The sequence below is a fragment of the Marmota flaviventris genome, unplaced genomic scaffold, assembly GCF_047511675.1.
Source record: "Marmota flaviventris isolate mMarFla1 unplaced genomic scaffold, mMarFla1.hap1 Scaffold_45, whole genome shotgun sequence".
In the NCBI taxonomy this organism is placed as follows: domain Eukaryota; kingdom Metazoa; phylum Chordata; class Mammalia; order Rodentia; family Sciuridae; genus Marmota; species Marmota flaviventris.
This window is the reverse complement of record NW_027288277.1, coordinates 535,002-561,216: the sequence shown is the minus strand read 5'-3', so window position 1 is coordinate 561,216 and position 26,215 is coordinate 535,002. Positions and strand designations below refer to the sequence as shown.

Sequence of the window (26,215 nt, the reverse complement as noted above, 5' to 3'; positions counted from 1 at the left end):
GGCTCTTTCACAAATAGGGCAGGGACATTGCTAGTTGCTGTACAGTGCCTCTTCTGCATCCATAATACAAAGACAGTGCTGAAAACATGCTCACATTTATGCAAAAAAGTATTATCATCTGTTGGAATTCTGTAAATGGAGATACTCTGTGGTTAGCAGAGTGGTTCAAAGTGAACCATTGAAGATGTGGGGTTCAAATGTGACCAGAGCCCAAAGGTAATTGTCCCTTAGACTCAGTGGTGTCACAACCATGGATATCTCAGCAATATCTCTTTCATTCATTTCAGATGGAGTTTTCAAGGAGCAGTGGAGAGGCCAGGTGACAGTGAGGCTGGTGTAGGAGTGAACTTGATGGAAAACCATGGCTAATGAAGAAGAGCAGAGCCATTTTGTATGCTAGTGGATGCTGGTGGAATTGGGCCAAGCCAGACTGCAAAGGTTCCAGGGCTAGAGGGAAAAACCTGCAATCCCAGAGTGTTAAATATGTCACCGGAGGATGAGTCATGTGGACAGAATGCAGAGGATGAAATTGGTGGAGTGGGCGTGGCTCTCAGAACAATGCAGGTAAGAGGCCAGATGCTGGGTGGCGCCTATGAAAAAAGTGGAGAGGACCTTGTGGGCAGAGCTGGTGAGGCAGAGTCAGGCTGAGTGAATGGAGCCCAACTCCTAAGAACAGTGGATGGGGAGAAGACAGGGGAAGCACGTGGGAGGCAGCACCCCACCCAGGACCCCTTAGGTGAGCACAGCCTAGGAACCAGGAGGCACAGTAATGCAGGAGCAGAGGGCATAGTGGGTGCATCCACAGGAGGCAAATGGAGTCAGGAGAGGCATCCATCCGGTAATTCTGTCAGGATTCACTGTGGACCCAGAGGGGAAGCAGGGTCTTTGGCCTCTGAGATAGTAATGTGACCTCAATGTCTGCTCCATTGGGGGCCTCAGTTTCCCCTCTTACCCACTGAGGCAATGGAGGGAGGCTGAAGATGCCATGGCACAGCCTTTCTTTCTTCCTCCCACTCATTGGATGCTGTGCACTTTCTATATTTTCAGGTTGGTTGGGTCCCATGGGGTTTCTTGAAGGGGTCCTTGGGATATTGCCTGAGACACTTTGTTTTTGGGGAACAATAATTTTTTTTTTCCTGTGTGTTCACAGAGACTTCTCTTGGTGCCTGTTGTTTACATATTGAGACCCTGAAGTCCAGAGAGGGTGAGCCTGTGATGCAGCCATCACTTGCTGGAGTCTGATCTGGATCGCACAGTCCCCTTCACTCACTCACTCACAGGCAGGGGTTTCATAGCACCTGGGCAATAAAAAAAGCATTGATGAGGGAAGAGGCCTTGGCTCTTTCCAGGTGCTACTTTGGGACACTCCCTAAGTCTGTAAAGTGGGACACAAAGTGACATCTGACTCTCAGGCTGGTGTAAGGCCAAGTTCCAGCTTCATGATTCTCTAAAAGGCAATTTGCAATGGATGGGGCAGGGGATATATTTTGACAGTATTATCATTTAGTATTTTTTTAAAACATTCATGTTTTAGTTGTAGGTAGACACAATACATTTATTTTATTTTTATGTTATGGTGAGGCTTGAACCCAATGCCTCATGCACTCTACCTCTAGGCAAAACCACAGCCTTCATTAATTTTATATATGGAAACATAACTCCTTGTAAAAAAAAAAAAAAAAAAAAAAAAAAAAAAAAAAAAAACTATAGTACCAGGCTCTGTCCTAGGCAGAGAGGACACAGACATGAACAAAACAGCAAGGAATCTCTGCTCTCATTTTTGTGGGGGATACCATTCCCCTGGACTGACCCAAGAATTCAGGCACTAAAGAGACATGAAGTACTGACCCCCTTTAGGCATCTGATCTAATGTTACCATCCATGGCAATGTTTTACCTTCTCAATTATTCTAAAACACACCCTTCTCCATATCATTTAGCTGCCCCAATCCTTTCCTACCTGTGAGATAAAGGTCTCCTTAAAGATCCCTTCCTTGCTTGCTTCTCCAGTTGCATCTCCTCACCCCTCTTTTAGGTTTCAAGAATTCCTGTCTCATCCCTACTTGCACTTACTGCTCTGCGTAATGTGGGTACTTTCCCATTGTTAGAAGTGCTAAGTCCTAATTAGACACTAGATGGTATCAGAACTGTACTTTTGACATTTTTCTATCTTCCACCAGAGTATCTGCCTACTTATTGGCTGGCTTGGTTAAGAAATACTTTAGAAAACTCTTCAGTACTTGCTTTACAAGCAGCTTTTTATTTTTTTTGTACAAATCTTCATTAATTGTATGTATGAAATTAATCATCCAGCTATGAAAGGGAGTATTACACTAACTACCCAGTGTATATGTGTGTGTGTGTGTGTGTGTGTGAGATATATATATATATATATATATATATATATATATATATATATATATATATATATACACACACACACACACATATATTTTTTTCAAAATTTATTCAGAAGTGGGATAAGGATTTCAATTCAATCATGGCCTCTTTCTACACCTGTTGTGCCTGGAATGTTTCAGGAGTCCTTACTAATATTGCAGGTATTTCTTTCTATTTTCTATGCTGTGATTATTAAAAGCCATTAAATAGAATAAATATATCTCAGAGATGCCAAGTGTTATCTCACTTGTAGTTGTTCATTGGGCATCTGTAGGCCTAAGTGAATATTCAGAGCTTTTTGGCAAAATCATTCCTGTATGAAGCAGAAAAACCACATGAGGCAGGAAAAAGTGTGTTAGTCTTGAAGAAGGCTTTTGTGTTGATGTTTGTGATTTCTTCTTGATATCCACATAAGGTGAGAGGAGAGGACTGGGAAGAAAATGAATATTTGGAAGGCAGGGGAATGTGAAAAATACTGCAATGAGACTGAGCATGACTCAGGTTTGGGTGAAGATATATAAGTACAGGGAGCATTTCTCTGAGCTGGGAACACACCTATATTTAGCCACGGAGAAGGAAATAATATGAAGAAGACAGAGTGTGGTCATTCAGTTAAGGAGATAGAAAACCAGGAAAATGTAATGACATGAATTTCTGGAAGAGGTGATTTTAAAAAGAAAGGCAGAACTTCTTGTTCTAAAAAACACTAAAAAGTGAGCCACAGGGTGACAAAGGAGGGACCTTGAGTTTTGGTGCCATAGGGGTTTCTGATAATCTCAGTGGAACCTCTGTCCTCAGGTGGTGGGAATTGAAGCCAAATTGAAGATTTATGGAAAAAATAAGGTCAGCATAGTGAAGGCAATAGCTGGAGGTCATTTTTCTGGTTGTTTACAATGAGATAAAGGGAGACTCAACCAGGTGTTAACATTTATGTTCTCAGAGATGTAGGGAGAGTTCATTCCTGCAAATGTTTGTTTGTGACTGCAGAAATCTTTTTTCTATTACCATGTTTATCACCTACACCTTAGAGTTGATTTTTTAGAAGTAATATGGAAGCCCAATAGTAATTTCTGGAGAGTACAAAGGGTGCTGGGGCAGGGCAATCAATGAAAGTAGAAGATAGATAATTAGATATGATCACTGTGTACCATGCATTTGGAAATATTATGCTCAACTCCATTAACATGTGCAGTAAATATTTGTTAATTAAAAACAAATTAAAACTAATTATTCTATTTGATCACTGAAAGGTAGGCACTCAACACTGAGGAAGAGAGTATCCTTATGGTTTGTTTCCTGCTTGTGAAAATGGTCATTGTTAGTCACCTATAAAGATAACGGATTAAATAATTTTGGAAGAAATCGTATGATTTCTTTGATTTGAAGTGCCTTGTTGTCACAGCATGATGAGGTTATCTGATGGTCACTGAAATATTTGAAGTGCTACAGTCCATCCACTGTCAAGGTAGTTTGTGCCAAGTTCATCCTTTGGGACTGTAATATTTTCCTTATTCTTTCACTATTTGTTGCAATCAAGTCACTGAATCTGCCCACCCATAAAATGACAAAGATACTAAGCTCCACATGCAGGATGGGATGCTATTCTCCTGTATTGTTTTGAACTCTTGTATATGAAAGATTTTTTTCCCATCATTTTTATCAATGTAGTCAATATTTCTCAGTAAATATACATTTATTTGTTGCTTTCACTTATAATTTAATATTAAAGTTTTTTATTTTATTGCTCATATTTTCCAGCTTTCAATCTTTCAGTATTTTTACTTTAGTTCTTATGTCATTTATCAGGAATTCACATGTGGGAAACCTTGAGAGACTCTCCTCCTACTCTTCATTCTCTTCCTCCTTCATATGTTAAGGCTCATTTTTTTTTTTAAATTTATCTTTCATGATGCTAGAATCACCACTTTCTCCAGGGAAATATACACCTTTTTACTGGTATTTTTAGGGCAACTTGTGTAATTTGTCAGGACCAATGCAAAATGAAAACTTAGACTCCCTGTCTAAAAGCAGGTGACCTCTACCATTGACATCATGCCACAGAAATCTATTTCTTTCTTCTGTGATCTCTTCACATGTCATTGCACAATTTGTCTTTTAATTGTCCTTCTTACTACAGAATTTTAAATTATTAGCAAGACTTCTAACATTCATCTTTTTGTATGCCATATCAATTCTAAATGCAAACTTATGAGAAAGTCACATTGGAGAGCTTACACATCCACGTTGTGTTCATTAATACCAAAGCAGTGAATATGTTACACAGAACCAGTGCAATTGCATTTATTACACCCTGATAACTGTGAACAATTTCTCCAGCTGGTTTGTTAATGAGTTTGAAAGAGCTGGGAGAAAAGTGACTGTGGATTACCCTGCTTTCCCTATCCCTTCACATCCTCAGCTGGAAAGTTGGGTTAACACAGTGAAATACCTTGAGTGACAAAGCTGTCTTCTTTCTATATTTGAATCTAATTCTGGTTCGACATTAATGTGTGTCCTACCTGGGTTTCATCATGCTCCCTTTTTTTTATACTTGTGGATAGGACATGGTCACTTTGTACCCAACTCTCTCTTAGCTCCCATATTTCCATGGCCCACTGGAATTTGTGATAATGGGAATGAAAACTCAATGTTTATGAGGTGTCCAAAAGCACTATACCTGCAGGTTACATTTATGTGCTGTGTTTATACCTGTGGTCCATTGCCTTCTTGGAATTTACTTTTGAAAAATAAGTAGTAAGATAAAATCAATAAAAATTATGATAGCAACAGTGAATATTCAATCAAGAACAGGTCCACTTTGAGCAGGAATCCTGACTGTGTAGGAAGAGCATCATGGGGCTAGTCCTCCTTTCCCTGCCTTCTGGCTTCAACACTCTCTTCATCATCTTTCCCTCCCTCAGTCCCTTGTATCCTCCCTTCCTCCCTTGCACAATAGTAAGAACACTAAGTAGGATATATGTACTCTGAAAACATGTAAATGAACATTATACTATTGTAAAGTGTAACTACAGAATTATGCTGCAAATATCTAGAAGTTGTTTATCTTATGCAATTAAAATTTTATATCCATCGAAGAGCAGCACCACATTTTACCCTAACCACATTTCTTTGCAAACAGCATGCTACTCTCTGTTTATATTTATATATTGCAACTAGATATTGAACACACAGCACTTAATTACTGAGTCACTTCCCCAGAGTTTTATTTATTTATTTATTTATTTTAATTTAGAGTCAGGGTCTCACTCAGTTGCTTAGGGCCTGGCTAACGTGATGAGGCTGGTTTTTAACTTGTGGTCCTCCCACATCAGCTTCTCAAATCACTGATATTCAAGGTATGTCCCACTGTACCCAGCTCACTTAATGGTTTTTCATAGGGATATTTTGTGTTTCAGATTTTATACTCTTCTCAGGTGATGTGTCAGTCATTTCTCTCATTCCAACAGTTGAATCTCTTCGCTGTTCATGCTTTACTGTGCTGTGCAGAAGCTTTGGGTTTAATGGAATTATACTTCTCTGTTCATGGTTCTCTTCCCTGTCCTTTTATTGTCATAGCAAAAGGACAATTACCTAGAACTATCTTGTAAAGTGTTTCTTCTGTGTTTTCTTTGTATGTTTTGCTCACAAACTTATGCTCTTCTTTCTTTTTTTCTATTTTAGATTAAAAATAGCAACTTCATCTGCTTGTGTTGTATGGCATGATATTTTAATACATATAACACTGTGTAGTGATCATATTTGTCACCTTAGTAGGATGGGAAGAGATTGGTAAATGGGACCCCAGTACTGTCTTCCAGGAATTATACAGGTTCACCTCTCACTTTACATTTTCTCCTCTTTGAGTTGATGTTTGATATGATGTAAGATAAATTTTTGTTTTCTTTCTTCCCTGTGCAGATATTGAGTGTCCTCAGCACCATCTGTTAAAGAGACTAACTATCCTTTATTCATTCTGTATTATTGGCCCCATTCTCAAAGATGATTGTGCAGTGAATGTCTGGGCTTACCCTTGTTCTCTTTTCTGTGCATTGGTCTATATGTTGCTTTCTATTTCAGTAAAACAGTGTTTTAATTATTGTATTTTGTAATTTATTTGATTCTATCTTTTTGGCATTTGTTAAAATTAGCTATACATAACAGTATAATGCATTGACACAGCATACATAAATGGAGTATAACTTCATATTTTTTCTTTTTGTACATGATGCAGAATTACACCAGTCATGTAATTGCATAAGCATGCAGGGTAATAATATCTGATCCATTTCATGATCCTTCAAAACCGCATACCTCTTTCCCTCCCTTACTAACCTCTCTATAAATCAAAGTGTATTTATTCTTCCCTAGTGCCTTCCATTGTGAATTAGCATCTGCACATCAGATAAAATATTAAGCCTTTGAAATTTTGTTATTGGTTTATTTAGCTTAGCATGGTATTCTCAAGTTATATATGCCAGCAAGTGGCATAATTTTATTATTTCTAGGGTTGAGTAATATTCCATACACACACACACACACACACACACAACACACACACAAACACACAAACATACAGCCACACAGGCTAATCTATCTGTGTGTGTCTGTATGTTTGTTTGTGTGTGTGTGTGTGTGTGTGTATATCTTATATATAAATGTTATATTATTTATATTATATATAACATTTTATTTATTCATTTATATGTTGAAGGATACCTAGGTTGGTTCCGTAGCTTAGCTATTGTGAATTGACCTATTGTACATTGATATGGCACAAGCAATGTATGAGTGTACCTTTGCCTCCCACATTCTCATGAACAATATTATTGCTTGTATTCTTGATAATTGCCATTATGACTGCAGTGAAATAAAATATTGAAATAGCTTTTATTTGCATTTTTCTAATTGCTAAAGATGATGGTCTTTTTAATGTGTTTGTTGATCAATTGTATTTCTTCTTTTGTGAAGTGTCTTTTCAGTTCCTTCATCCATTTGTTGATGGGTTATGTCTCTTTTTTTTGGCAATAAGTTTGTTGAGTTCTTTATATGTCTTGGAGATTTCTGCTCTATTTGATGTGTTTGTGCTAAGGATTTATTCTCCCATTCTGTAGGCTCTCTCTTCATGTTATAGATTGATTCCTTTGCAGAGAATAAGCTTCTTAGTTTGAATCCATCCCATTTTTTGATTCCTAATTTTACTGTTTGTGTTTTAGGAGTCTTGTTCAAGAAGTCAGGTCCTAAGCTAACAGGATGAGGATGTGGACATTTTTTTTTGTTAGGGTCTCCATTCTCATGTCTAAATCTTTTATCTACTTTGAGTTGATTTTTGAGCACAGTGAGATATAGAAGTTTAATTTCATCTTTCTACATATGGATTTCCAGTTTTCCCAGCACCAACTGTTGAAGAGGATTTCTTTTCTCCAATTTATGTTTTTTTCACCTTTGTCTAGTATGGATTGGTCTATATGTCTTTTGGTACTTTTTTTTTTCTTTTTTTTACTATGTCTCTGTAGTATAGTTTAAGGTCTAGTATCGTGATGCCTACTGATTCACTCATTTTGTTGAGAATTGCTTTGGCTATTGTGGCTCTCCTATTTTTTTCAAATGAATTTCATGATTGATTTTTATAGTTTTATGAAGAATGTCATTGGGAGATTAAAAGGAATTGCATTGAATCTCTATAACTATTTTGTTAGTATCACCATTTTGACTATGATCATTCTGCCTATACAAGAGTATGTAACATCTTTACATTTTCTCAGATCTTCAATTTCTATCTTTAGTGTTCTGTGGTATTCATTGTAGAGGTATTTTACCTCTTTTTTAGTTTGATTCCCAAGTATTTTATTTTATTCTTTCTTTTTCTTTTTGAGGCCATTGTTAATGGGGTGGTTTTCCTAATTTGTTTTTACATTGGATTCATTGCTTCATTGCCGCAGTCCGGCTGCAGCAAACTAGCTGGGGGGGGGGGGGGGTGACGAACAACTTGTGTACATTGATACAGCAGGAATGGGAGCTTTTTACTGTAGGACAGGAGCGGTATTTATACATTCCACACAGCTTGTCTTATTAGCATAAACTAGATACAGCAGTCAACCAATAAGGAATCTCCACACTTAATGGCTTGCTTTTGTTACTTCACAAACCACTTCCTCTGGCATTTTGCCAGGCGCCATCCAGACTTGTTTACAGACTCTAGCATTTCTCTGGCAAAATGCCAGGTGCCATCCTGACTTGTTTACAGACTCGAACACTTCATTATAAAAATTCATTTGGTTTCTGAGTGTTTATTTCATGTTATACTATTTTACTAAATTTATTAGTCAAGAAAGTTTTCAGGTGAAATTTTTTGGATTTTCTAAATATAGAAGCATGTCATTAGCAAATAGTGATAGTTTGATTTCCTATTTTTCTATTCATTATCTTTAATTCTTTCTTCTAATTGTTTTGGATAGAGCTTCAAGGATGATGTTGAATAAAATGGCAAAAAAAGGCATCTTTTTGCTTTTTTTCAATTTTAGAGGGAATTATTTAATTTTTTCTCCCTTAATAATGATGTTTCTTAGGAGCCCCCCACAGAAGGGCCAGGCACAGAGCCCACTGGCAGGGTGGGCCCAGGACTGACTGGGCAGGGGAGGGGGTGGGAGACCCCAGGACAAAGGCCCTGGCCACCCTCCACCAGCGGAGCCAGCCTTCTGTGCAACAGAGGGTGGAAACACTTTTCTATGGTGATGAGGCACTGAGAAGCCTGGGCAATAACGTCAGTGGCAGTGGCAGCAACTTTGTGTCCCTGGCCCACTTGTCCCTGAGGCGCCAAGATGGGCAGCAGGCAGCGTGGTGAAGAATGATGCCCTGAAGCTGAGCCTGAGGGAACAGGTGCCAGCAGAGCCAACTCTGCCCCCCCATCTGCAAACTGCACACACAACAGGTGCCCCCTGACAGCCTGCTCTCCAGCCCTACCTGAGGCTGCTGAAGCTCCCCTCTCCTGAGCTCCAGTGCCTCATCATCCAGACCAATGGGCTGGTTACCACTACACTGAGGAGCACACAGTTCTTCTACCCCAAGATGTTGGCCAACGAGAAGCAGGAGTTCACCGAGGACTTTGTCAAGGCCCTGGAGGATTTGGAAAAGCAGCACCAGCTTGGCGAGTGTGCAGCCCCACTGCTGCTGCTGCTGCTGCTGCTGCTGCAGCCTCTGCAAGAGGACCCTCTGTCAGGCATCAGGCGCCATACCCTCACCCCCCAGCTGACATCGGTCTTCAGGAACCTGAGCAGCTACAGGGGTGGGGCCGGGGGTGCTGCAAATGTCCCCTTCACCTCCAATTCCGTTCCCTTCTCCCTGTCACTGCCGCCCCCCCCGCCCCCCCCCCCCGCGCACTGGGGCTGCCATGCCTAGCTGTGCTCAAGGATGAGCCACAGAAGGTGCCCGACTTGCCAAGCTTCAGCGAGAGCCTGTGGATATCGCTCATCGACATGGACACATAGTAACACATCCAGGCTGAGCGCAATTGGCTGCTCAACCGCATTGCAGCCTCCAAGTGCCCCAAGGGCAAACTGGAGCATCTCTCCCTGGAGGAGAAAGTGAAGAGGTCAAGAGCCAGAACACGACCTGGCGTCCACCAGGAGCCTGCTGACTGAGCAGGTGGCGCAGCTCAAGCAGAACGTCCTCAGCCATGTCAACAGTGGCTGCCAGCTTCTGCCCCAGCATCAGGTGCCCTTGTACAGAGCCCAAGCACTGGGTGCATGCGCGGCCCCCCTCCTTGAGGGGTGGGCTCACAAGGGGAGGGAGATGGCCTGTGCGCCCTGGACTTGGGAGGGTGCAACCCTGGCGACCACCTCCCCGAGGGTGCCCAGGACTCGGAGAGGGCCCGGTCCCCAGGGATCCCCATGGGTGCCCTGGGCTTGACAAGCTGGACCCCCTGCTCCTTTAGGGGGGTGGAGTCCATGACCTCCACCCACCCCACCCCCCGCCTCTTTTCCCTGCGCTGCTGCCAGGTGTTGCACAAACCCGCAGGTTGCCCCTTCCTACACACCACTGCGGAAGGGGTCTCTATGGGGCACAGCCTCCAGGCTGCCTTTTCTTTTTGTTTTGCTTTTGGGAAAGAGAAGAACAGAGTGTTAGATTCTGCACCATTTATGTTTCTATTCGTGAACAAATGGTTGTGTGTTCCTGTGTGTTTCCTTGTGTTTTTTTTTAAAGAAATGGGAAAAAGAAAAAAAAAATATTAAGCCTTTTCCTTGCTCTCACTACCCACTTTTGTCCTTCCAACACCCCTCCTCCCTGCCCTTTTTGTTCTTTGTTTTTGTTTTGCTAGGAGTCCACATTCCTGTTTGTAAACCTTTGTTCCCTGTTTTCTGTTTTCAGTAAAGTCTCCTTACTCCAAAAAGAAGAAGAAGGAAGAGGAGGAGGAGGAAGAGGAGGAGGAGGAGGAGGAGGAGGAGGAGGAGGAGGAGGAGGAGGAGGAGGAGAATATTGTCCATGTGTTTACCATAGATAGCTTTTATAGTATTAAGACATATTTCTATTATATATAGTTTTCTAGTGTTTTGACTATGTATTTAGTCAAATGTTTTTTTTCTGCATTTATTGAGATAATTTTTTTTATTCTTGTCTTTACATCTATTTAATTAAAAATATGTTTATTGATTTCTATGTATTGAACCAACCCTGCATCTCTGGGACAAAGCCCACTGATCATGTTGTACTATCTTTTTAATATGATTTTGTATGCTGTTTGCCATAATTTTATTGAGAATTATGACATCTCTGTTCATCAGGAATACTGGTCTGAAATGTTCTTTCCTTGATGTGTCTTTGTCTGGTTTTTGCATCAGGTTGATATCAGTTTCATAGAATGAGGTTAGAAGGTCTTTAATATTTTCTATTTCATAAAATAATTTTAGAAGAATTGGTGTTCATTCTTTTTTCAACTTCTTGTAGAACTGGGCTGAGAATTCCTCTGATCCTGGGTTTTTCTTAGTTGTTAGGCTTGTGATAATCCCTGGCTTGTGAGAATTAATGTAATATACTCAAGACTTTATACTTTAGAGGAGAAATGCCTACTCTAACATTAGCCTGCTTTAGCAAATGTTAGTCCTCAAATAACAATATTGTTGAACATTTTTTGTTTTCCCCAGAAGAAGACTGACATCTCCAAGACTCCTTTCTTTAAACATGTATGTGAAAATGTGTATGTGTGTGTGTGTGTGTGTGTGTGTATCCAATGTTTTGTGATCACTTGGTAAAACTGCATTAAATAACACAGCCATCACATCAATTTGGGTACTTTACTCAAGCGTTTTAGCCCACATCTTAAATTTTTGATCCATACAACAGTTTTAGCTATAATTTCTATCAGAGTCTCTACATGGAAATATGAAATAATGAGATAAAATATTTTAACACTCTAACTCTCCAATATTATAAAATTTATTTCTAATTGAATTTAATGTTATTCATACTTCACATAATTCTCCTGAAATAAATATAAAAACTTTGAAATAAACAAAACACAAGTATATCATTCAAGGGAAGTGACAAAGACTGCATGAGAGCAGGATGAAGATTATAAAATATTTCTGAATTAAAATCTAAGTTCCATGAAATGTTGAATCAATATTTTTATGTTTGTGTATTGAGATAATTACTACACTAAGACATTTAGGTGTTTGTAGAGTAGGAGGATATAAGATACTATTGCAGTGTTAAGAAATAGGGAAATAAGAGGAGCTCTATCATGAACATCATGTTGAATTTTGCTGAAAACCCAAATGTGAAGCCTAGGGATGTTTTGTAGAAAGCAACAAAGTTAAGCAAATAGATCATCAGTTTTCTTGCTTCTGAGTACAGTCTAGAAGGTAATAGTTTACACACATATTTGTAACAAATTCAATAAAATGCTTCATTTCAAGGGAAACTAATAAACCAGGCTGTGGTTGAAGGAACTATCAAGTTCAACTTGTTCAACTGTCTTTAACACATCTATAACCGAGAAGAAAAAATGACTATTTTCCATGAATAAACTCAGTAATAACAAAAAGTTTTCTCAGATAAATGGCTACACTTTGAAAAATGTTGCAATATTCATTAACTCTGGTTCTGCTTACAGAATAGTCTCACAGTTCCTGAAAGACTCATGGTTACAAAGAAATATATATCAAGGGCTTATAGTCTTCTTCTTCAAAAAAATTCATTTTTTTTCCAAGATTTAGCCATCCTGACATCAATGTGTGGATTCAGATATTTGGGGCAACGCTGTACTCTGATGATCCGGTTACCTTTTTCTTTTAAAATTACAAAAATTTCTGTAGAAAATGTTTACTTTACCCAAACGCCCAAAGTGTCATTCTTTGAAAGAATTTAAATTGTCTTTGAAGAGCATTTTTTCTTGAAAGTTTTCAATGAACAAAATCATCCTTTGATATTTGGGTGAAAAATCAGTGAAAATTCCTTTGAAAGTTTGAATACTTCTCAGAAAAAGATAAAATACCTTTCTCTAAATTATTATAAACTGCTCTTATTACAGAAAAGTCAGTAATGTAATAGAAAATAATTTGGTATTTATTGATGTTGTCTTTTTTTTTTTTTTTTTTTTTTGGTTGTGTTCCTCGCAAAACAATGTAAGACCTCTCATTAGACCCTGGACGTGTATGGCTTGTTGTATAAGAAAATAAATTAAACAAACAATCAAAAAAAAAAAAAAAAACTAATGTTTTATGTGAGTGTGTATACTTTTAAAATATATTTTTCAGGTTTTTCAACTAAAACCAATTCAGAGTAATGACACCTAATATAAATGGATATGCCTCCCATAGAGCTTTATTTTCCAAATGACTAGTTTGTGAGAAGTAAATATGAAGAGTGAACTGAGACATCTTCTCTTAGAAAGAAATCAAGGAATGAATGGAGAGTGAGAGATAAGATGGAAATAACCGATGAAATGAGGAAAGAAGAAAATAGAGAAGAGAGAAAGGAAAAAAAGACATTTGACTTTTTTTTTTTTTATTTGGGAATGAAGACAGGTTAAACAACTTCTTCCTGAGGGAGCCAGTTTTCCTTCCAATTACTCCCTTTCCATTATAGTCCATCTTCTCATTCTCTCACACTCATCATGTTGAATATATAGCAGATATACATTGTGATTATGAACTAATCTGTGCTTGAAGATAATTTCTTCAGCCACTGTACAGTCCAGCTTAGCCATGGGCAGGTAGTTTAAGAACTGTGAAAAAAAAAAAAGAACTGTGGTTGCCAATCATGCAGGATTTTCTTTTTCCCATTCTAGGAACCAAAATGAGAACCTCTTTTCTGTTAACCTTAGCTGAGAATGTAAGCGAAGGTCCTGACTGGCCCTGATTATGTCCAACTCTACTAAATATTGTTGTGAGCGTAATGGAACTTGATCTGGACAGAAATGACTCAAAGTCCCTGTTATCTGTTTGGGGTAGGTTAGTGTTAGTAACTACCAAAGCTCAGAAATGCAAGATCTACCTGAAAAGGGTTAATTTATTAAAAAATGAAGAAAGAATATGGAGTTCTCAGTATTACCAAATGCCTACTATTTATCAGATCAATTGGACTGTGTTTCTCAGTAATATCACCCACAATTTATCTGGCCTTTAATGTGTATCAGCACACCTCTTTACTTGGACTATCTTTATTTATTTCAACCACAGATTTGTTGAGTAAGAAAAAGAAAGTACTCTCATTTTATAGGTAGCATATTGGAAGTGAGGTAGACTTAAAAAATCTCAGATAATTTTCACATGAATATGAGTGTAGTAAAATAAGTTTAGAACATCTTTTCCTTAGTATTCGAAGAATTACTACCTATGTAGTAGAGTGATGAATAACCATTTTTTATTGATGTAAAAGCATCTTTTGAATGTAAGGTACTAGTTTATTCACTAAGGACTTATGTTCACTGTTCTCTAAAAAGATAATGAAAATTGTAAAAATAGAAAAAAAAAAGAAAGAAAAATAAGGTTGTTGGAAATTATTTATTCTTAGTACAAGTTTTATTATTGAGGACCAGTCCTAGGGCTGTGCATGTTTGAGGCAAGGAAAATCAACAAACCTTCTCTGATTGTTTTAATGAACATACTTTATTTTAAGAAGAGTTTTAGATTTACAGGAAAATGAAGCACATAGTAAGTACCTTGATATGATACGCCTTCCCTTATTTAGAGTTTTCACTACTTTTTTCTTTGTATATGACTGAGAAATATTTGATATAAGCAAAAAATCAAAATATTTTGCCAATAGTTTTGGTATTAAGTAATTATTAATGGCAATGAATAGTTTAATTATTTATTAAAACACTAATTTTACAGTTTTTAAAGCATTGACAAAGAATAATGTCAATTTTCTTCATGATGGTGTCTTACAGAGTATATTCACCACACCAGAAGTCCCTGTTCTTCACCTCTTTAGCATCTTGTACTCTCCCTGATTTCTTGGCAATGTTTAACATTTTTAATGTTTTGACTTTTACATAATGTCACAAATATGGCATTTCAGACAATATATTCTTTCTGGCAAATATAAATTTATGATGCCTACATTATTTTTATGTTTGATAGTAAATTTCATTTTTTTTTTAAGTTTTGAATGACCCTCCAGTGTATGGATGTATCACAGTGTTTACATTAATAACAGGTAAATAGCTACTAAAGTCTCTCTTAGCTGCTTCCTGTTTTTGGCAATCATGAATGAAGAAGCTGTGGACATTTGTATGTGGGTTTTGTGTGGACTTAGTTTTTAATTCCATTGAAATAACACTGAGAAATACAATTAGTGAACCATATTAAGTGCATATTGTAATTTTAAGAAGCTACCAAACTGTCTTCCACAGTGGCTGTCCAATTTTTTGATCCCAACAGCAGTGTGCGAGAGTTCTTCTTGTTCCACATCTTTGCCAGCTCTTGATATTGTGAGGTTTGAAATTTTGTAAATTTTTATAGGTTGTTTAATTTGTAATTTATTAATGACATATAATATTCAGTAATTTTTTCTATGCTTTCCAAATATATAGTTTGTTTTCTGAGGAATATATTTATTTCTTTCATTCAAATGTAAAACCATTGTATTAGGGTAATACCAAAATACAATAAAATATACATATATAATTCATATTTTGTCATGTTTGGACATACCTATTTACCAATATAACAGTGACCACAATCAAGTTTTTTACATTGAGAGTTTATGCATATGTTTCTTGGTGCCCTGTTGTAATTTCTACCTCTTGTTTTAATTTCTCCTCCTCCTACAGTGGGGGGGGGGCGTGGCAAACCAAACCAAACCAAAACAAACAAACAAACAAAAAAAAAAAAAAACATGGACTTGTATTGTGATACATGATACAGTAAATTGTAAATCACACAAATTAATTGTGAGAGCCTTAGTCTGCATAGATGGTGACCTTGGGACAATCAGTCATCCCTCAAACTTAGTGTACTCATCTGTAAGATTAGAAGTCTTCCAATCAGGACTCAAGATAATGGAAAGATAAGGACAAAGTAAAAAATGAATGTCTGACACAGAGAAAGCTATTGAATTCTGTTATCCAGTGTTACCATCCAAGCTTTAGTCTCGTGATGCAGAGTACATGTGAGTGACTACAACTCCATAGTTTCTTTCTTTTTATTATATTTTATTTGTTATTTTTAAATATTAATAATGATAGGAAATATTTTGGAATATTATGCATACAGTGAGTATAACTCATTGTAGTCAGAATTCTATATTTGTGATTCTACATCATGCAGTTACTCTGGTCATCTGTTCAAATACAAAGATAAGAAAGTTATGTCCAAACACATAGTTCATTTCTGTAACCTCTGGCTATAATTGTATAGACTTCAGTGTTTTCACAATTTTTTTTTCTTATTGGTGTTATTGAGGTTTAATTCTCATAAGAGTGCCCATCAAAAAATTAATTAAGTATTGACATTTACAATTTTGTGGTAAAATTACCACAATTACCTTGTTTTAAACATTTTAATAACTGATTTAATTAATTTAATCTGTTAATCAACCACTTAAATGCCTTCCAAGTCCCTGGCAACAAACTCTCTCCTTCCTAACTCTATGATTTTCTAATTTTGGATATTTAATATAAATGTAATTATCTCTCACCTGTACAATCAATAACTGATTCTTACATGGATGGAATAAGAAAGAATCTGCTAATGTGCCCCTTTGGATGACATCCTAGGAAGAGACCTTTGTGGTAACCACATAGAGCTATGCACTTGAAGGAACTAACAGTCCATTTTGGGTTCAATGTGCCTTGGTCTCTGGCCAATCTAGATGGACATGTGCTTGGTCAAGTAGCAAATAGGGTGTCATATTGCAGAGGTTACTGTACAGTCTGGTAACTCCTTCCATGTTAGTCACAGACTTACTAAATGACCCAGCAATCCTACTCTAAGTGTACACCCAAGAGAAAAAAAGGTATATGAGTATTCACAGCAGCATTATTCAAATAGCCAAAAAGTACAAGTGATTCAGTCAACTAACAATACAGATTAATAAATATGGCATTTACATCTAATGGAATGTTGTTCTGCAATAGAAAGAAATGGAATACTGATGACATGCTATTATATGAATAAACCTTGAAAATATTAGGCCAACTCAAAGAAGCCAGTCATAAAAAAGACAGGGTCTCACTTAAGGCTCTGATTTTATCCTTGATGAAGGAAGAGCCACTAGGTACTTTGTCCCAAGTGCAGACAGCCACACACCTCTCCAGGCACAGTTAGAGAAAGGTTCACTGAAAAGTTCTAAGGTGAAGCCAGGTTTCTCAGCATGCTTTGCATGGTTCCTCCCCCAAGTTCCCTGATGTCACAATTCCTTTCAACACCTATTCTTCTAGTAGATCCTCCAGACAGAAGGCAGCATCTTCCAGGATAGTTCTTGTCATGCCATGTCATTGCCCTGCCCAAACTTCTCCATTCCTGCCTTTCTCTGGACCTCACCAGAGAGCCACTTTCAAGGTTGCTCAGGGCAGAGCTCAATGCTCTAAGGAAGCAGGCCCTACAGCCTCTAGGAGGTGCTCTTCTTAGAGTCATGGGCTAATGGAAGAGAGGGGACTCAGGAAAAAGTGCATCATGTAATTTATATCACAGAATTGTCCTATGGGTACGTAAAGTATATACATATTTTGAATAGAGGTTTACATGTCCCAAATGAAGGTGTCATTTCTTATTTTCAGAAATCTATCACTTTAAAAAACTCTAATAGAAGGCCACATTTGTCATATTTATGACCTTCATTCAGTTGTATGTTGAAAACAAAAGTTGTATGTTTTCCTCTGACCCAATATTAATATCGCTAATGGCATAATGACTTATTCAACCAAACTTTCAGGCAAGGATTTATGAACAGCCTGTCATCACCAACTAAACCCTCCCAAATGAATCCTCAAATGAACACCTCACCAGGATGGATATCCCAGCATGTGGCACCATCTAATATATGTATTGAAGTTGAGTCACCTGCCATCCTCACTGACAACTCACCTCTCTGTTCTTTTAGACTCACTGCTCCTTCACTGGAACCCCTCAGTTGTTTGTTTTCCATTTTAAACACTGTATTGTGGTTAAAATAGACATCACATAAAGTTTTACATGTTAAGCATTTTTTTAAAAAATATTTTTTAGTTGTAGATGCACATAATAACTTTATTTTTCTATATGCAGTGCTGAGGATTGAACCCAGGACCTTGAATGTTCTAGGTGAGTGCTCTATCACTGAGTCACAACCTCAGCCCTCAATTTTTTTTAAACGTAATTCTTTTCCTCAATATAAATACTCTCAGGTCCATAGCATATTTGAGAAATATTGCTATCCCTGAATATATGAATTTAATTCATTTCAGCAAAATTCTACCATATACATTTCCTCTATTTTAGAAGAGTAGATGGTGGCCAAGTGCTAGGAAATACTTCTTCAGGCCTTTGGTAAAACCACTATAGAATCAAGGAATCCCTGTAATGAATAGAGTATGTGAAAATAATTCAGGCCTAATTGTTATTGGTTATCTATTTTGGGCTTGTATTTATTTTATAATGTAGATATCCTCATTATATTTTTAGATTATTATTAGTGGTTATTAGAACATAATCATGGGCTGGGGTTGTGGCTCAGTGGCAGAGCTCCTGCCTTGCATGTGTGAGGCACTGGGTTTGATTCTGTATCCTACATATAAATAAACGAGTAAAGCAAAGGTCAATCAACAACTTTAAAAAGTCATAAATAAAACGCTTAATCATATACCTATTAGTTTCATTCACTTGTACTATATTTATCCACATTAGTCATGTAAAAAAAAGACTATTTCTTTAATTATGACAGCGTGAATATCAGGAGGAGGATTCCTCTTTAGTTGTGGAAATTTTGATTTTTACAATAACAGCCCAATTATTTAGGTAAAGTACATGTAAACATGTACTGTATATATTACTTTTTTTTATTTAATACTTCCTTATTTTTCTATAAATTGCCGAATTTTAATATTGTTTCATTTTATTTTACTGTCATTTTTTAGAGCTGTAAACAATGTTGGAACCTGATTCACTAAATGCTGTCATATTTAAAAGGGCCCTTCAGGTTTTTATTCTGAAGCTATAATTTTTTATAGGACTGTATCATGGTATTTAGGCATTTCAGTACTGTTTTCAACATGAAATTATATTATTTTTGGTTTCTTGATGTAAAACATGAACTATACTAGCAACTATTCTCCTACAGTAGTTAGGGCAGAAGTAGTTCTTGATTAATATCAGTGGGGAATAGTCAGCCCATTTTATAGAAACTTTGGATGTAGACTGCCATCCACTTATTTAGAGCAAGTAATGTTTTATGCTGGAAAGTAAAAATTATTTATAGGATTGATTTAACAACCAATGTTACTTTTGAGAGAAAAGTGATTAGATTTATTGAACTTATAGAGTTTCTTTTTCAAGGCCCAACTTTTTCCTCATTTAAATTAATTGTGGGCTCAAGTATCATTGAAAGTCTTCACTGGCCATCAATTGTGATAAAGCTACTGTTTATATTTAAGAAGAAAGTTATATTACTGTATTTATTTTAGACTTAAATATATAATCTTCACAAAAAACTGAAGAACATATTTATACTTGAAAAAAAGCTTTAACCACTAATTCTTAATTAGGGTATTTTTTATAAATGTTCTTTCTTGTTCTCTATCAGGGAAGCATTGTTCAAAGTGTCACCTCTGGACTGGTGCAGTTTTGGAAATTATTACTTATTTGAAATGATATAGAAATTGAACATAAGAACTTCAAACATGTTATAGTAGTTTAGCTGAGTCATTTTATGCTTATTGAATCTAACAATAACAAAATTTTGAGTTATGTCTTTGTTTCTTTATTTCAGTGTCCTAATAATTTATTTGCATTTTACAAAACTCTCCCTGGGAACAAAACAAAGACTAGAACACTCCCCATATCAGCATCATGTGTATGAAATAAACAAGATGTAAGAAGAAACAGGGACAGAGTGAACTTAAATTATGGTTTTCATAAGTTTTCTGAGAATTGTAATTTTTTTCTGTATTCAAAGTCTCCTATTTCCATGACATGTTTAATTGTGTTTCCTGGCTTACTCTTAATATGCTCTAGTTATAACTTTTTTTAATGGAAAAAGTAGCAGATTTTTATTATCATTATCAATGCCAAACAAGACATTAAATCAATTAAAATCTTTCATTAAGCATAAAATTACTTTCACATTTGCTACAATCACAGTAAATAGGTTTCTTTGTATAAAGGGACAGTCTTTGGAATTTAAAATATCCCCAACTGAAAGATTACATATTTAAAACTCTGTCTGTTGCTCATATAATAGTGGATTACTCAAATTAAATGTTATACTCTCTTAAATAAGATAAAATGGAAATAATTCACTCATAAGATTTATAAACCATCTTTATTTATAAAATACTATCCTCAGAATTATAATCTCATCAAGCTTCAATTGGAGCAAAATTATAATCACTTAAATAAAAGCACATAAACTAAAAATGAGAACTATATTACTTTTGAAGGCAGATAAAAAATTATTGTCAAGTTTCCTGTTGTACTTCTGAATGTTCAGTAGCAGAATCTTTTGAAGGTGGAATCCACCCTGAAGGGAACTCACTTCTACTTTCAGAATGCAGGGGAGAGAGGAAATCCAGCTCTGGGGGGAGATAATGAAGAAAACATCATGGTCCCATTGAGAATGGAGGGGGTGGTGGCCTTGGTTGGAAAATATTCTTGAGATGCTCCATACATGTTTTCTGGAGGAGGTGGAAGAAAAAAAAGGTCCTCTTCTCATGAACTTACTCCTTGGATCCATTGGAAACAACGGATGTTTGATATGAGGGAAAGGTAAGAAAGCAAAGCCAGAGTCAGTTGCTTGGATTTCAGCAGGGAGAGATGAATCAGTTTCATTGGAATCACCAAGATCAACTTGGTATCCTTTCTACTGGCTTTCATTTCTGAAGATGAGGCCCATCCAATTAATCCAAGGGCAGCATATTGGAACTTCTGACTTCTGCTTATCAAGATGGTCTACTACCATAATTAGAATAACATCCATCTTGCCTTTGTAGAGGAAGATGTGGCTGGTGGCAGGATCATTATCCTATGGGCCTGTTCCCATGGAGGTGCCAGGGGCCCAGCACCAGAAGGTGCTCTCTGAATATCACTTCACAAATCACAGCTTGATTCTCTTTTTGAACTGCTGATAAGATGGTCCAGAGGATTCTATGGGCCCCTTGGCCTCTTTCTCCTCCCAATGGCACCAAAGGTGAGAGTATGAGTGGACCCTTCTTTTCTGAATGAGAAGGTCTTATTTCACATGAATTTTGACTCAATGGTGAGGAACTATTTGGGGAATTCTGCTGGCAAAGACTGAATATGAAACATCAAGCACAGAAGGATATTTTTCCACAAGTTTAAATTTGAAATCCATTTCAGTTTATTTTTGTCTATTGAGAGCATTTTGTTTCCTTAAATCATTGAGGTATCTTTCAGCATTCTGAGCTGCCAACACATTATCATGTGCTTTTTTTTTTTCATAGTAAATAAAGTGTGCCTGATAAGAACAAATGGTTCTCTCGAATTCTTCAAGATCTTTGGCTTGCTTTCTATAGGTCTCCAGTGGTTTAATTATATGGCTTATCTTTTCCTCCACTTTGGAATGTTTGTCCTCTTGCTCTACCTGGTAATTTTCTTCTCTTATTAATTTCCTTTGGAGTTTCATTACATTTTCTTGATATAGTTCCATCATGACTTTAAGTTTATGCTAAAGATTCTGATTTTTGACTTTCAAATTCTGTATTTTCTGCTTGCAAAGTGTGCTGTATGTATACACATGGATGTATAACCAATGTGATCCTGCAATCTGTACACGTGGAAAAATGACAATTTATACCCTATCTGAATCAAATGTATGATATGTCAAGATCATTGTAATGTCTTGAACAACTAATAAAAAATAAATAAAATTTTTAAAAAAGAGAATATAAAAAAGATGCTTGTTCTGGCTTAAGATTGTTAATGTTCTATAAGGTCTTCCTTTGTTTTACCTACTTCAGATAATAAAGTAAAAATTTTATTTCTTTCTCTAAGCTTTTAAAAGAGGCATTTAACTTAGCAACATAAACCAGTTTTTAAAGCTCCTTTTGGCTGATCTTCTAAGTGAGCACCAATTTCTGATTCACTTTCCATTTCCAATTCCAAGTTACCACCATCTGTTAGAACTTCTCCAAGCAGAGGAACCCAATCTTTCATCTGCAGCAAGTGTTCATTCAGAGACTTAATGTGATTTTCTTTATTTTTTAAAACTTGTTCTGCATGTACTTTAGAGTGTTCATGTGCCATTTATTAAGGCAATTCAGTTTTTCTTTTCATACTTCAACTTCTTATAAAAGCTAATTTTGACTTTCCTGAAGTTGGGGATTTTTATTCAAAGAATTTTTTATTGCTACCGTAACTCCTTTATTTATTTGACATATTCTCAATGTTGTTTTACTTTCAGGTATTTGTGATTTGAGGAATTTTGATTTATCTACTAGAAACTTAATTTTTTTATATATCCCACTATCAATTCATCCTGTTGAGAATGTTTAGTTTTCTCTTCTTGTAGCTCTTTTTCTAGAAAGAATATTTCATCCTCAGGTTTAGATACAGATCTATCCAGGTTTTTATATATTGCCACCAATTTTTCTGCTTTTATTGACTCTTTCTCCAAAATGGCATCCTTTAAAGATGACTTTAAGCCATATCCACAATATATAAAGAGCTCTTAAAATTCAATAATAAAAGATAACATAATAAAAAAAGGCCAAGGATACAAACAGATATTTCTACAAAGATATACAAATAGCCAATAAAACACAAAAAATGCAGTCTCACTGGCCCTTGGCAAATGCAAATCAAGTGAGAGGCCACCACACACCCACCGGGACATCTACAGTGGACAGTAACAGATGTCAAGTGGCATATGGAAAAACCAAGACCCTCAGACATTCCTGGTAGGAGTATGGCAATAAAGCCATCTTACTGGCAGTTCCTTGGAAGGTCAGAGGTGCTGTGTGACACAGCAGCTCTACCTCTCCACACAGATCCAAAAGAAAGAAACTGCAGTCCCTGCACATCTGCGGCAGCATCACTCCTACAGCCAAACCTCCCAACGGGCTGGGACTGATGAGTGCACAGATCCATGAGCTGGTGAAGGCCCCATGCAGTGGGCGCTCCTCAGCCACGGGGGATTCAAGGGCCTGGAGGACAAGGGTGAATCCTGTCAGTCACACCCCACACAGCCACAGATGGCTAAGGGACAGAAAGCAGCCTCCCACTGCCTGAGGTCAGGGTGATGGATGGGACACAGCAGCAGAGGGGCTGTGGATGGCTGACAGGGATGGGGGTTGCAGTGTTCTAAAACCGACTATGGTGGCAGCCTTGCGATTTTGTGGACACACTAAGCACTGCTTGAGTTTTCCAGGGTGTAGGAGCTGCATCTCATAGAGGGCTGTTCAAAGCCCCACCTGGGACTAGGCCACAGGCTCCCACTGGGACCAGGCCACACCACTGCCTATGGCCTGGCGCCTATGGCCTGGAGCTAGCCTGGCACGGGAGGCACTGGGCTCCCTCCTTAGCCCCACACAGAAGAAAACGAGGAGGCCAAGTCCGCCATCCAGACTCACCACCTAAGACTTTTAAAAAAGACTGGATGCTGCAGAGGCCCACGCCTGTCATCTCAGCAGCTTGGGAGGCTGAGGCAGGAGGATCGTACCTGGAGGCCAGCCTCAGCAAAAGAAAGATGCTAAGTAAGCAGCTCAGTGAGTCTCTGTCTCTAAATGCATTGGGTGGGGGGTGGGCCTTGAAGCCAGGTGCTGCTGGGGTGGACACTTGCTGGCTCTAGCCTGGGCAGGTCCCTGAGTCAGGACAGCCCCACGGGCTCTCAGCAAGTCAAGACTTCCCACTGCCCCCGAGGTCCCCCGTGCGAAGCCAGGAGAAAAAGCCCTCTGCCAACACTATACCTTCTTCCCCTGTCCCTCATGAGTTCCGGGGTCAGACATGGGTCTGTGAGGCAGGGAGAGGGAAGGTCCCCTTGGGAGCAGCCTGTGGGCAGCAGGTCAGAAGTCGCCGACAGTGTGCTCATGTCCCAGATACTCTTCAGCCCCCGCCCCAACCCCATCTTGCCCAGAGCCCTGGGTCCTGGCCCAGTCCAGCATTGGTCACAGCCCAGCCTGCCTCTGGGCTGCATGCTCCCTGGACACCAGGTCACAGCCCATGCTCCTGGGCTTGGGGGGCAGGGCCATGTCCCTCAGTGCTACTCAACCACGTCCCCGGGACTAGGCACCAGAGTCCTGTTCTGGAGACCATGGGGCTCCATCCCCACAGGCAGGTTCTCGGGCCAGAGCCACCTTCCCGTGGAGCTTTCTCTGGGGCTCAGGGTGGACAGAGCAGCACTCTCTGTAGACACCTGCTGGCCAGGCCAGGGACCCTGGGGAGGGCTGTGAGCAGGGATCCCCAGCAGGGGGTGCCATGTATCCACGTGGAGCCCTCGGCCAGCCAGGCAGGACCCAGATAGGGGAACCAGTGGGGGGACCCATTGATAGGGACCCAGTGAGGAGATCCAGTATGGGGAACCAGCGAGGGGACTCCTACAGTATCAGGTGGTGGCTGAAGGGCCCCTGGCCCCCAATGCTACTCAGGGTGCCCTGAGCTCCCCCAGCAGCTGGCCAGACTGACACCAGCTGCCCCCAAGCTGCAGGAGGTACTTTTGCCCTCATCTTGTTCAGTCACGTCAGGGGACTTGGGGGGACCACACAATGCTGCCCATGAACCTGGGTCATTCGCTCAGATCCCAAGGGCAAGGGAGCACCCAGTGGCAGGGACCTGTGGGTGGCCTGGTGCTGTGGTCCCCTAGCTCCTGAGATGGGGCTTCTCCATTGAGAGCAACTGAATTTCCCACTGTCTGTCACTCAGCAGCCAGTCTGGGCAAATGGGGGGGGGTCACTTCTGGCTCTAGCTGTCCTGAGACACTTGGACCACAGGGTTCTTTTCTAATTCCTGCCCCAGCATGCATTCTCGGGGACTCGTCCCCATAGCCCTCGGCTGCTGGAGTGGAAGAGGCCCTCCTGCCACCTGTGCTGAGAAGGCCCAGGCCCAGCTCCTGTTGAACCAGGAAGACAGAAAACCCTGAGGGCGCCACCTGACCACTGCAGCCAATGGGCCTGAGGGAAGGCGGGAGACCTCCAGCCCAGGGACCCAGGGAGGAATGTCCCCCAGCTGTGGTGCAGATAGCAGGGCCACTGTGCTAAAGATGTGTCCGAGCAATTCTGCACCAGACCCCCTGTCCCCACAGCCTGGAGCAGCTATACTCAAAGGCAGGCTGAGGCCAGGCAGGGGCCAGGCGCCCCACTGTGTCTTCAGGAAGGTCTTCCTGTTCTTACTGGTTTTGTTCCTGGAGAGACCTGCGTTCTCCTCAGTGTTTAGAGCAGCTCAACTCACAGTAGCCAAGCTACAGAACCAGACTAGGTGCCCCTCAGCAGATGGACAGATAAAGAAACTGTGGTCCCTATGCACAGTGGAATATTACTCAGCCATAAAGAAGAATGAAATGATGGCATTTGAAGGTCAATGGGTGGAGCTGGAGAGGACTGTGCTGCTTAAGTAAGCCAATTCCAAAACACAAAGGCTGAGTGTCCTCTCTGACATGCAGATGCTGACTCACAATAGGGGAGAAGAGAATAGAATTTCATTGGATGAGACAAAGGGAAGGGAGGGGAGGGACTGGGGGATGCAGGAAAATAAATGGACGTCACTTTCCCATGTTCACATAGGAACACAACCAGGGACACCCCACAGCAGGGCCAGTCACAGGAATGAAAATCACACCCCGTGTAGGTGACATGGCAGGATGCATACTGCTGTCATGGGGAGCTAAGAAGAACCAATTCAGAGACAAATGTGTGTTCCCACCTATGCCAAGGGACAAGGTGCAATGTCATTCAGTGTCCTCATTGAAGATGAAACGGGCTCTGCTGGCCTCTGGGAGCCAGTGTGAGGAAACTGACACTCAGGTCACCAGAGCGGCCCCACCTCCTCAGGCCTTTGCTCCTCACAGGAATGTCGAGCCTCAGAGGCCCGTGGAGACCCTGCCCATCAGGGACACGGCAGCTGCGGCCTTCAGTCCCCCTGCTGTCTCCTCCTAGGGGCAACATGCACTCCCTTCGTCCCATCCTGACTTGTGACATCATGGGAGGGGACAGACCCGGGCAGCAGGGACAG

General features: G+C 39.3%; 1 pseudogene; it reads left to right on the top strand.

Moving 5' to 3' along the window:
• The first annotated feature begins 483 nt into the window (after positions 1–483).
• Positions 484–26,139, top strand: LOC139704216 (transcription factor JunD-like; annotated as a pseudogene).
• The last annotated feature ends 76 nt before the right edge of the window (positions 26,140–26,215 follow it).